Source organism: Trachinotus anak, unplaced genomic scaffold (assembly GCF_046630095.1).
Source record: "Trachinotus anak isolate AG129_WGS33_773 ecotype Australia unplaced genomic scaffold, CSIRO_AGI_Tana_v1 ptg000010l, whole genome shotgun sequence".
NCBI classification, from domain to species: domain Eukaryota; kingdom Metazoa; phylum Chordata; class Actinopteri; order Carangiformes; family Carangidae; genus Trachinotus; species Trachinotus anak.
In genome coordinates, this window is record NW_027273861.1 from 26677419 (window position 1) to 26691504 (window position 14086).

Sequence of the window (14086 nt, forward strand, 5' to 3'; positions counted from 1 at the left end):
TGAGCTATTATGATAAACTTTTTTAGCTACATGACACTGAACTCCAACCGGCGAGCTAATTATGAGGTATAAATAAATACATGGTACAAAGATCCCGCCTGCTGCCATGACATCTGATCATTTTATCATTTATGCTCCTCCACTTTGGTTTGACTTGTTTGGTCTGTCCTGGCCAGGAAACACAAAAAGAGGAATCATTACCAAAAAAAAGTCAGCTATATCTTTAGTTCTTAGCCATAATTACAGTCTCAAAGGGCTATGAGATCAAGTACAATATCAAACAGCACATTACACAGGACATGAAAACGATAACCAGTATAATAGATCCTTTTCAGGGAAGACAAAAGAGTTTGATTAAAGCCTCATGAGGAAACACAGAAGAGGAGACCTCAGGAAAAGCTTCACAGAGTAAGAATTAAACCTGCTTATTTGCATATTTTGATAATGTCACCACCAAATGAGAGATGCAAATACTAGCTTGTGTGTTGGACGTGTCATTGCAATATGCAACACTGATAATGCCACCTTGGGCATTTCAACCAACAAATTAGATTTATGCCCAGAAGCCAAATACATGGACTCTTAATGGGGAAAAAATACGGTGTACTGTCTGTTTTTTTTTTCAAACTGGGTGTCAGTGATTATAATTTTTTATTTCTGCAGGTTATGACATTTTGTTCACCAGTGTTATTGTGAAGACATGTGGACACGGACCTTAATGAGACACCTCAGCCACAAATAAAATATTCACCTCTGTGTCTGTGTCAGCAATGTGGTATAATGAGTAAAGTGTATTTTCCTAAAAGTGAAATGTGATATGTAAATATAGCTTTGCGGCGCCAGATATGACCAGGCAGGGGCGCCGCCCATTGGCCCACCTGGTAGAGCACATACAATGAAGGTGCGGTCCTTACTGCAGCGCCCCGGGACTGTCTCATGAAATAGCCCCCCCTACGGCAACAGGTGTACCAGATCTTGGTTGTCATGGTTACAATGATAAATACGAGGACTGTACCGAGAGCAGCGTATCTGCCTTCGTCATCATGGTTAATATAATAACCTGGTTAGGTTTAGGCACAAAAGCTACTAGGTTAAGTTTGAGAAAAGATTGCGATTTGGGTTCAGATCTGTAAGCTACTTCCTCAACATTACACAATCTTTGTTGTCATGGTAACAATAATAACAATGTGGTTAGAAAAAACAAACTACTGGTTTCTACTCTATCATAGTCCTGTATTTTGCCTGTGTTTTTCATGCATCTACTCCAGCCTCCTCTAAATGTGGACTTTGTTGATCTATATACCACATCAACAGGTCATAATAACCTGTGACCTATGGGCTCATTTTTACAGGCAATAAAGGAAAAAAAAAAAAAAAAAAAAAAAGGCCTGAAAAAATAACTTACGAAAAATGCACAATTTCTTACAGAGGACCAGTTTCCCAGCTACATGCTATGTGCAGAGGGGAGATCGATATAGTTCCTTAACTGCAATACATTCCCTCAAAAGTCAAACAAAACCTTTGAAGTTGTTCTACAACTTGGAGGAAAGTTGTTTGGCACAAATATAATAACTACTGAGGTCAGACAGCTTTTAACTAAATGGCAGCTCACAGATGATAGTAAAGGAGGACAAGAGATTTCTAAGTAAATTCCTGATTTGTGTGTGAGTCAGCAAGATTGGAGCACCTGAGTTAGACCAGTGTGTTTTCAAAGCGACTTGATGCTTTGATGATCTTGAAACGAATATCTGACGCTTAAGTAAAAGGCTCAAAGTTCTTGCTCATATGGGGAATGTGTGCAGGGTGTGAGACACTACAGGCAGGAGTCCAGCGTCTCTGTCTGGCATTAAATATTGTGCACAGAGTGAAAAGGTTTGCCTGACACTATCCAGGCCCTTGCAAAGATCAAACACCAAGCACCCTGCCCACATCCCAGCACCTGGTCCCAGAGGCTATCAGGTATCTCGTCATGCTCAGACATCATTTGTCAACCTTTCCTCTGAAGACCTGATCCTGCTCCTTTAACTCCTTCTCTCTGTCTCTTTGGCACCACTCGCACCGAGTGTCGCTTGAGTGTCCCCAGTCAGGGTGTACAGTGAAAGCTAATGCGATAATTATTTTTCTATTCTACCCACACACTTATCAAAGCCAACTGCCAGGCCCAAAGCATGCCAGAAGATTCCCAGGCGGTTACAGCTGGCCAGAAGATAATTGCCAAGTGCTGAAGTTACAAGTTGGAAGTGTGAAAGTCAAACAAAAATGGTCGAAGAATAACCATAACAAGTAAAGACAGCGACTTATGGTGCATTATCTAGAACTTTTGTAGAGGAACCAGTCTCAAATTTAAAAGCGCTCCCTATAAAATTTTATAAAGTTTTGCTTATGCCAGGATCAGACAGCACAACAACTACTTTTTTTATCCCATGTAGTGGGAGACAGCCTGTGCAGCATCTGGGACACTTAATGTCATCTGGATTTAAAAAAAATAATAAAAAATCACTTGAATGTAATCTTTTGGTTTGTCAACCAGATAGTGTTTTTCCATGCAAACATGACAAAGCAAAAGAAGAATGATGTTTTGTTTCATTTCCAAGAACTTGTAACCACTTGGCTGTCACTGTGATCGAGAGCATTATACCAAAATACCACACTAGTGACAGTGCAGTCGCATAGTGCAACTTTTTACCCACACACTCACCCTCTTTCTGCCAACTGGGAAGGAAAAAGACAGAGCCCACCTTCACAGATAAATGGTTCCAGGTTCACTTTCATTCATAAAGCTGTGACTTTATGCGTAGACATTCATCGGGGCTGAGTCAGTCCCTGGCACCTTACCAATCACCTATGTACATGAAAGACGGGCCAAGTAAAATTGATCGGGATCCAACAAAATCGACAATGTTTCTCTGCCAAGTCACAGCAAGAATTTATGACTTCATTATCTAATCTGACACAGCGACCACCTCTAGACGAAAATACTGTGTTGTATGATTGTAGCATTAGACAACAGCAAATTGAGGAGAGAGAGCTGGAGACAGAAAATGTGATTTGAGTCAACAGCAGTAGGTAAAGAAAAAAAACATTACACAACAACACTGCACAGCGTGAAATATGAAGCAACATGCAGATATATAAATTAAAAGGCAGAGCAGCGATACAGCTACACAATATTGCTCATCACATCAGGCCAACTGCACTGGCACTTCATGCTGAAAAGCTCTCTGAAGCTAAGATCAAACATTTGAAAACGCCAGATTCTTGTTTTTGAAGCAAACTGTGGATAATGCCGCACCATCTGTTAAATGGTTCCTGTGTATTGACATCCACAACTGTGATAAGGGAAAATCAAGTCAACACTCCGCAGTCTCCCAAGCATGTCTGCACCAGTGGAGAAAATGGGAAATTGTGTCTTTACTGCAAATGCAAGTAAGCACATTAGATTATCTGCCCCATTTCAACCAAGCATCTCCTACAAGGAGTTTATGTGCACCTAGAGTCATGTGATGCGGATGAAATCAAAACTGATCTGGGCAACCTCTCCTTATGTAAGAAGCGTGATCAGGTCCAAATATTAAACAGGAATTTTACAAGTGGAGTGTACCCTCTGGAAATAAGGCCTGCCATGGCTGATATTAAGTCCACATTTGAAGGTCTTTAACCTTTGTTGGTTAAACATTCGGGATTTCAGTGGACCCTCGAGGAGACTCGGCAAAGTGAGTGATGGTGCTGTGCAAAGGCCGTGTGGCAGAGGTATATGCACAAATATTAAATCTCAACACTGAGGCTTAAAATAGAGGCAAGGGAAAACAAACTTAGCAGTGTCAGTGGTTATATGATGGCACCCATATGGGGTTAATTTTGTCATTACTAAAAACACAAAGAAATGTGGAATCGCAAACCAAACTGCAACACATTTACTATAATTTCAAAAAAACCTGACAAAGAGTTGCAATGTGAAATTCAAAAACACCTCATGCACTGCTGCCACACCGTTGGGTGCACTAGAGGTTGACTCTCGCGGCAGGTCTGGACTTTTGTTCATAAGAGAAAATTGGTAAATGCAAAAAGCTCTCTAAAATCACTCACACTCAACAAATCTGTTCTACAAGTGGTTCTTGCACGAAGCCTACTGTGTCCCACTGATGATGATATATCTCTTAATATATATGTCTTAAATTGCCCTCTGTCCCCCTCACCTTTAGTCTCACTCACTCATCCATGTTCTCTTTCCTACCACCTACTGCTCTTCCACATAGAGCTGAAATGTGGAGATATGTGCAGATATCCAATTTTGCATACAAATCAACTCAATTCATACTGTTAGTGGTGCAAGTGTTACTAATGTTTTTTCAATACCCTTCGAATTGGCTTAATGTGAAAGCGCCTGACTGGCATGACTGCAGTGTTTCCAATTGTAAAGCAAGAAAAAAAGAAGCTTTTGCTGTTCACAAATCCCTCCCACTCCTTCCTACCAGCCCACTCGGAATTAGAAAACCAGTGTAATTATAATATAGCATAATCATACTCTGTCCTAATTATGTAAAAGCATGTAAATGATTCTACTGCTCTAATGGTTACATATTCATGTATTCATTGTGCAGTGAACCAAATGAGAGATTCGTTGTGAATTGTACATTATGGTCATTGGTTAAAGTATTTAAAGAGCTGTCAAATGATCAAATGAGAAGCTTTCACATTCACCTCACGTTGTCATGTCCCTGAAGGAATGATAGCTCTGACAGCTCCAGATCCTTTTCCGCTCAACAGCCAACAAAATACTGCTGAATTGTGCTTAGCTATTTAAAGGACAAATAGGGATGCTAATGCAAACTAGGATATGTAATGGTGGGAATATGCTATCAATTAGTCTGGGAGCATTAAGGGAGTTATTTGTAAATTTTGCTCCTGCTACATAGCAATACGAGCATTGACAGCTGTTTGAATGCATTGAAGTTCATTCCTTTATTCCCTATGAACTGTCTCCAGCGGTGGGAAGCAGCCCTCTTGACTTGCTTCTATTTCTATCACTTTTTTTCTTTTTCTGTTGTTAGCATGCTAACCAGCTAGTCGCCACCTTGTCGGACAATCTTGCCACTTTACCGAGTCACTTTAGCATCCAGTCTGCCCTGAAGAAATAAGGCTGCTCAGAGGACGTATTATAACCTCTTGTCTTGTAAATGCAACAAGGGCTGCAGCTCCTGCCCAGACTGATAAGTAAACAGCTATTAATGCTAGCACTAGCTATGCAGTAAAACTTACAAAGAACCTATTTTAAAGTCAAAATTTTAATTCTTATCACTTTTTGTGTCTGCGAACAGCATTTTGAAGTTGAAGCAATAGGTTCCACTAGGTAACGTTCCAACAAACATAACACATAATGTGTCATTGGCAGCTCTGCACACTCAGAGTTGTGTTTTTATTTCCCCACAAAGGGTGTGGACTTCATAATGAGGCATGATATCGCTGGAGGAAAAGTGAAGCCTGTACTTGAAGTGATAGAGGTTCCAGACCCTACAGTGTCAAAAGCACTTCTAGACAACACTTCTGGGCACCCAAGATGGCAAGAAAAGTGACTCCTCAAATCCCTCATTTAGTTTTGTCACTCACCTTTCCTCTACGCCTGCTCGGAGTCGTAACACATACTGATGGCCCCCGACATCACTGCTTTTTCCCCAACCATTAATGATTTGGCTCCAGACTCAGCAGGGTGATGGAGGATGAGGAATTCAAATCACAAAATGATAGAAATCTGCATAATGAAGTTTAAGTGAGCACCCTGAGACAGAACAGCACCTATGACCCCTTCTCCCTCGTGGGTGACAAGAGGAAAGGGACCAGAGATGAAAAGGTTGCAGCTATCAAGTCCACGTGAAAGACGAACTCTTCCTCTTCACCATCTTTCTTTTTACAGGCTCCATGAGAGCTTTCTTGGTTTTCTTCCATCTTACTTTGCAATGGTAAGAAGCTGCATTGACCTGCTAGGCTCATACAAACTCATTACAGACCATACACATCAAAAAAAAGCACACACTATAGGCAACACATGCACAGTGAAATAAAAAAAGATTAGCATGACTTTATATCCTATAGTTTTGGGTCCTCATCTACAGCCCATCAGGAGGATGCAGGGACCAGTCTTCTGAACTGTGGGACCTCCAACCAGCATTTTCTGTTAGATAGTTACACACAGAACCATATCTTCCTCTGGGGATGATAGATAAAGTGGCACTTTGCCTCCTTTCAGTCATTTGGTTGGAAACAAATGTATGAATTAATAAGTGATTTGGCTGCAGTGTGTGTGTACTTATCTGGCCTCAATTAGCTTGCTCAGACTTAGTTCAGAGTTGATAGCTATAGAGTGAGCATGCTAAATGGGTTTTCTACCTTCTGCTAAATGCAGTATAAATATATCGATAGTGTGTGGGTGCTCTGCAATAGCGCTATGTCTCTGCCTTTAACAGCAGCCACCTTAGGGTTTTTAGTGGCTAGTGGTGGTGAGGTGCATAACTGGCAGAGCTGGACTGATCTGTCTCTCATCTTCCTATGTTGGTTCAGACAACACACAGCAGTAGTTCTGCTCTGCTTCCACTTCTTTGTCATATTAATGAACTAGTGTGACAATTGTTTCTGCACTCAGTCTCAGTTGAGCAGTTGAAATCTGAATATGCGGTTACACTATATGGTTTTCTACTGTATGTGAACTTTACTTAGCCTGTTTTAATTAATTTTTATTGAGTTTTGTGCTTTCCTCCTTGTATATGGAGATCAGCCTGAATTTAGTCAGTTAAAATATATTTCATAGTGAACATTTTCAGGGCAGAAAAAAATGTCAGCATGTTCACTGAAACTTCAAACTATTATTACTACAATATCATTTAAAATCCAGTGACTCAGGGTGTGTCTGTGTCTCTTCCTTTTGCCGGTTTTGAAGTTGAAGTTTCTCAACATGTCAGATTCATCCGGAATTGTTGAAGATGTGAGGATGCTCCTGAAGTCTCACTGGGAGTGTGGCCCCGAGGACGCAATTACATTCAAACTATGAAAAGGTCAGTAAGGTTTTGATGTTACTTCAAAAATAAAAATCCAGTTCTTGTTTTGTTTTGTGTTTGTTTTATTTTTCTTACTTTTAGATCTTGTAATTTTTGATGTTAATTGGAGACTCAACAAAAAAAAACGGGTCAGGGGTGCACACATTTATCCACACAGAAATTGTTCTATTTCAAATGCACACACTGCTTTAACAAAACCTCTCAGTGGTTGGTGTTCTTTTTTTGTGCTGTTTTGTCATGTTTTCTGCACCTTATCTTGACTGCCTTGTTTGTACTGCTTAAATGTTAAATATAGCATACTTTTCATCCCCTGTGTACTTGTATAATGACGGGTTGACAATATAGTTCCTTTGAATCTTGACAAACTGAAGGTTAGTCTACATGTTGTGGGAGATGAGGGGACAATATTCAGTTACATGTATATTGAATGCATTATACCTCCCACTTGGTCTTCTGCCAACAAATGTCACATATAAATAGATTATTCAATCTTCTGAATTAAAAGTTACAGAAATAGAAAGAAAATATAAATTAAGCAAACAATGTATTTTTCAAATTACTGCTGACTTAAGCATATGGTGGTGGCTTAGACAATAACAGGATCTCAACGCCATGAACTACCAAGGACTAAATCTGATAGTAGATTTCATTTCTTCAAACTTCAGTGGGAGTCGAGAGAAAGCAAAGGTCTTGGATTTTGGCTGTGGGCCTGGACAGTTTGCTAAAACAGTAAGGCTTCACACTCAATACTCTACCTCCGATAATCATCAGTACCAAGTGACTGTAATGTCTATAAAGTCTGAATAGACTGCCGCAGGGGTGAAGTGTTTTCGCAGGCTAACCTGGATGTTAGCGCCACCCTGGTTTTCATGTTTCATGTTCAGTGTGATGACGTTAAACGTCTCATTTACTCACTTGTTAGCAACTGTTGTTTTTTTAACAGATGTAAAAGCTTAAAGAAATCTTGACTGGAGTATTTACTGATGTATTTTATGTCATAGAAATAAATGTGAAAATGTCTTGAGCTTATGTTAACCAGACCTTATTTCAGTCATCTACCCAAAACCCATTCAAAAAACCCATAGTCTTCTGTATGAGTAAACTGGAAGTGCTAATATGCTAACTCATGTCCATGTTTTAGGACTCATTCCTGTGGCACTCTATTTTAGGATTTACACCAGTGTGAAGAGTTTTGTCTGGTAATTAATGAACAGGGTTCCCTTCCTTTGCACTGAGCAATTCTTGATACAAAATGCTTTTCCAGAAAGCTGCAGAAATGAATGACAGGTGTCAGGACTGAAAAACTGAGAGGTAACAAAATTGCAATTCAGTCTGAATATCAGTTACTTTGTATTCATCTGTTGTGCATAGATGAGTGAACTTGGCTTCAGTCACCTTGTGGGAATCGATGGCAGTGGAGGTAAGCTAGCAGAAGCAGCAAAGACAGGCCTGTATGAGGAGCTCAAACTCGCCATACTGGGAACTGAACCGCTGCCTGCACAAGCTGCTACAGAACAGTCATGTCAGCTATAGTAAACAAGTCATTCCACCTAAAGAGTGAATACTGGCCTTGTGTTATTATTTTAACTTTTCAGAAAGAAACCATCTGTGTAAAACCACTCAGCCCAGTGACTCATGTCTTTGTCTTGTTCTTTCTTCCTTTGTACCTTTGCTGCTCTCTTCCCCGTCTCTACTCCCTCCTCTCATCTCTTTATCATTCTTACCTCCCTCCCTCCCTCCTGGTTCAGATGTGGTGGTGACGATCGGTGCCCTGAATCCCTATCTTGTACCATTCAGCGTTTGTAGGGAGTTGTGCCAGGCTACTGAACCAGGTAAACAAATACAGTTCCCATCAGGCCGCTGTCTGAGAACTACACTTCAATCTCATTAAATCCTGTGTCACTTTTCTTCTTAAGTCTTGTCAGACTGACATCCTGCTCCTTAACAAATCCTTCTCCTTAACAAAAGTCATATCAGTAACACTTCCCTGTGAAGCCAGCAGCTCCAGGAGGCTAACAGAAGCATTACCAACCTCAAGGAAGATATCAGAAGGCTCTCAGATCACCTGAAGAAGAGGGAGAAGGAAGGTCTCCGGTCCAGTTTCATTGAAACTGCTATATCTGACACTGTTTTGTGGGATCTCATCCACAGACCTCTTCCTACAGATTTATTGGAAGAACTTTTGTTTGAAACTTAATAACTGAGCTGTAGTTATAGTGGCAGTTTTAGTAAAGAATGAAACAAACACAACATAGATATAGTGGTTTTAAAAAACCCATGCACACACATCACTTTATTTCATCATGTATTTTGTGTTCTGTAAAGTAATGTAAATAAGTATTGATGGAAATGACAAATAAGACATTTGCCTTGGTTTTCACAATAGAAAAACATAGCAGTAAAAAGCCCCCACAGCACAACAGAGCCACAGAGTCTTGCTGCAGTGGTGAAGCATTCAGGCCTGCACTGCTCTCAAATGTACACCAAATGTGCACTTGTCCCCTCAAGGATATGGTGAAGGATAACACATCACTTTTACTCACATCTTTGTGTGTCTGTGGTTTGTGCACCACTGAACTCTTTAATGTGCATTTATGTTTGTATGAGGGCTTAATGCACTGGAACCATATTGTAATGTCCTTATCTCTGTCACGGTAACGGTGAACATGTTTCTTCCCCTCCAGCTTCACAACCTCTCCCTAGCCCATGTGTTGTATTTTCATAGACCTTTACAGACCTTTTCCTGCCACTGACACTCACCTGATCCTGCTCCTTCCTGCACACCTGTCCCTCAGGCCTGTTAGCACACCTGTCCTTCATTACCCAGTTTGCCCAGTAGTGTATAATCAGTTTGCTGTAGCTTGTTCTTAGACCTCTGCTGAGGCTTGTTTTGGACAGATGCCCAGTTGCCATCTGCAAGTTTGCTTGTTGACTCAAACACTATTAAGCCTCTGTTCTCCCTGCTGTGACTCTGCTCTACTTTTGGATCGACTTAGTGTGAGACACTGTGTTATTTGACTGTTTTCTCTTTTCTGGCGGTCTAATCACACTGTGTGGACTGGAGCAGAGCTGACCCTGATTTGCATGTATCCCAGGTGCAGTCAGATATGCAGTGTGGCCAACAGAGACACACATTTGTGGTTAAAAGTGAAAACAAGGTGTTAAATCTCACCTAATTAAACTGGATACAGGACACTTGAATGACATGTAAATTGGGGCTTAATTAAAATATTTTCACACGTCACAGATGATCCGTATGGAAGCTCCTGCATCTGTTGTTTCTCCACTCATTTGTTCAGGTTTTCTGCCGTGGGTCATGACTTGAACAGGAATTCTGAAGTTGATTCAGTAAATCAAGGCAGCACCACAGGATAAGAACCACCACAATCAGTGCCAACTCTTGCTGTCGAGTTTATATATTTGTGACAGACGCACTTACAAGCACGAAATAAGAACAACTTTCATACACATGTGAACCAAACATGGCTTTGTTACAAACTAGCACACAAATAGACCACAAACCCTGGACACCAACCTCTTCCCCTGTGCTCAATGTAATCCATATCTTGTTTGACAAATTAACTTGAGTTGGACTCATCACAGAGAGGAGGGTAGATGGAGAACAGTGTTAGCTCAGTGTACGTTCTTGAATGATACCCCGGCAGTTTAAAACTCTTCCCCTGCCCGGCATGATGCTTTCTTCTCTGGGAGTGACAATACAGACACAATCCTCTCTCAGGCTCGCTGACAAACCCGTCCATCACAGCAAACCAAAATCTTTGGTGTGCCCTCACCATGAACCTGTTATCAGACCCCAGAGCCCGCCTGGTATCTTTTTTTTTTTTAATGTCCAGGGTCTGAGTCTGAATCACCTTCAGTTGTCCTTATCTTTTCTGCTGTGGAGACCATGAGTCACCTTCTTCTCAAAGGCTTACTTTTCTGTCACAAAGAAGAGTCTGGTAGAGATGAATTTAAAAGAATTGGTAAATTATCTCCCATCACCTTTTTTTTTTTTTTTTTTTTTTTTTTTTTTTTTCCCATTTTGTCATTCATACAAAAGTATAAACACATGCAGAAAACTTGCTGGATCTTCCAACTATGAAAAGTGTCAGGGTTTCTTAATGTGATGACTTATGTACAATAGTTTGTCATAATTCATTATTTACTTGTCACAGTGTCTTTTCCCAGAGAAAACATTATGGCAGAGGGTTGTCACCATGGTGCTGCACACAGTGTAATCTTCATATTCTGAAGAAAAGTGGTAATTTGGTACAAATAAACAAAATTGAGTGAATACTGCTGTTCTAAAATTTTGAAGAACAAAAAACAATTCATTTTCCACAGTCCAAGGACAAATAAAAAAACACTTCTTCCATCTCCTCTCTGCGTGACCTGTGATGACAAGGGTCAATGCTAAAGATTGTTTTGTGGGAACAGGGAGAGGAAAATGAAAACGGAGGGTTAGCTGTGAGGACTATGGGGATGGGTCCCTGCAGAGTGGTCAAAGTGTAGGGTTGGAGGTGAGAGCTGGGGCTCCAGATGAAAACTGGGGCTTGGGGAGAAACCTGTGAGTGAGCATTTTGCTTGAGTAGAGAAAATGCTGATCAGAAGCCTCAGGCTGGGGGGTGGATGTGAGGAAGAGCTCAGTGTGAGAGTTCGGGCTGGGAGAGAGGTGATGCTGGATTGGGTGCAGGACTTGAGATGAGGGTGCTGTGACAGCTGGAGCTTCCTTTGTTTGATTCTCTGTATTGTTGTTAATATCAAACAAAGAACATTTTCAAGATTGCACAGCATTTGTTCATAAAAACACAGCATGCACACCATGACAACTTATTTTATTTTTTACATTAAATTAGATTTTATTGACTTTTGCCAAAAAGTGCCAGAAACTCAGTTTTTTTTTTTTTTGTTTTTTTTTGGGGACACTGTTTAAGGTAAATATTTTGAGAGTAAAACCATGAACATAACTAGATTGTAGCAGAAGAAACCAGAAACTGGCTCCAACTACTTGTTACTTTGAATGTTTTCCTGCATCTTTAGAGTCTGGTCCACAATACTTAATGCTTTTATTAGGCTCTAAGTGGGTTACAGTTTATTAGGATGTGTTACATCAGGAAAAAACTAAGTGTGTTAGTAAAGTGGGCTCACCCTCCAGAAGACCTACAAGCTATCGAACACATCATCTTCCTCCTCCCTTGCTGACGATAACACATCAACAGGATAACACATTTATTTAGCTGTCTCACACGTGTCAAACTTCCTTTCCTTTCCTCAGCTTCACTTCTTGCTTATAAAGCTGCAGAGGTTTTTGACAGACAACCACCACACTGACAGATTTACCTACAAGCTGCGGTTGAAAAGTTCAGTTTAGGACTCGTGCTCGCTGAGCTGTGCATTAAATCAGAGATGGATGAACACATGCAGGTTTGGTACCTACATTAAGTCACAAGTTGGATGTTGTTTAATATTTTGTGCAGTCATACAAAAACTGTTTGGACTTTTCAGAAGTTCAGAACCTGCTCTTCAAGCCATAACTGATGTACAGGGGCAGACGGGGCAGGCTGGTGTTTCTGTGCAAAACCACAAGAGGAGAAGTGATCACTCACAGCTTTTGAGAGTTTAAACTACCATTTCAACTGGTTGTGTGTAGCAATGATTACTGTTGGTTGTGATGAGAGTTAGAAAACTGGCCAAGTGTCAAGTCCTTTTCACTCTAGTGACTTCTAATGGTTGGCTGAAGTGCCTGGACAGTGACCGCCAAAAGCAGGGGCAACAGGAAAAAGCATGGGTGGGGTTGTAAACGACTTTTGTTAATATACAATGTTTAACTGTCGTCAATCTCTGTCGCTGTCCGTACACTCACAACAGACATTCAGCATCCCTTCTTCTGTGCTGCTTTTATCTTTTCCCTGTGCAGTCATACAACAAGAGGATAAACAAACAATATGAATGAAAGGTCAGTCGCTTCCCCTCTCACACCGGTTGGACAATGGCAAGCCTCAAGATTTCAGTTGTCAAGTTATCGAGCCTTGCTCCATTGCACACAGAAATGAAAGGGAAGGAAAATGCAGTCTGACTGCAGCTTCACGTAAACTTCCCACGTGTTCCACCCTCATGGTGAAGTTCATCAGCTGCCGGTGAACAGACGCTGCTGGTGCACATGTCAGAGGTAGCACGTACATCCTCCCCCGGTCGACAGTTAGTGGAGGAAATATCTGCAAAAATTATTGATATTTTTGTAGAATAAAAGAATCTGTTTAATGCAAATCTAAATGTAGTCCCTAAAGTGGTAATTGTCTACTTGGGGGCAGGTATTGGAGAATTTAACAAGGGATGATGTAGCTACAGAATCAAACAACAATTTAATGGATCAAACTGGGCTCCTGATATCACAGAGACGGAGCTGGTGGAAATGATACAGTTCAATGCAATTTAAAAAAAATGCATCAATTACAAAAACATTTCACACCTGCCTAAAATAAGATGACTGACCTGCAGTTTAAAATTTTTGCATCTTTGTGCAGATTGTGATGAATTTAAAGCCACTGTGAAGAGTTTTCAACTAAAGTAAATATAATTTGAAGCAGGTTTCTGTACCTTGTGGAACAGAAGACATGTTTCAGATGCACATCTTCTGCATTAGAAGAATTTAATGTTACATTGTAAATCCATGGAGCGCAGCCCCTGACACAACAGGCCTTCGAGTCACTTGTCAACAAAGTGGAGAGTTTGGCTGCAGCCTTTGAATTACTCAAAGAGACAGACACAAAATACAAAAGCCAGCTAGAACAGACATGTTATAGATTGTGCTGTCAAGCCACATATATAAATGAAATACCTGGAGATGTGGCAACCTGGGATGATTGATAGTACACATACAAACACAACAGCTGGCATACAGGTAAAAAAAAATGCAAAAGCAAAAAGTCATATATATATATATATATATATAGTGTGTGTGTGTGTGTGTGTGTGTGTGTGTGTGTGTGTGTGTGTGTGTACACACATTCTCAAAAGATATATACACTCCTGTCACT

General features: G+C 40.6%; 1 long non-coding RNA gene across 1 annotated transcript; it reads left to right on the plus strand.

Annotated features, from left to right (window-relative positions):
• Positions 1 to 5121: 5121 nt before the first annotated feature.
• Positions 5122 to 11917, plus strand: LOC139626211 (uncharacterized). Its single transcript, XR_011692155.1, has 4 exons — positions 5122 to 5957; positions 6932 to 7046; positions 8798 to 8881; positions 9049 to 11917. It is a non-coding gene; the product is annotated as an uncharacterized lncRNA (long non-coding RNA).
• The last annotated feature ends 2169 nt before the right edge of the window (positions 11918 to 14086 follow it).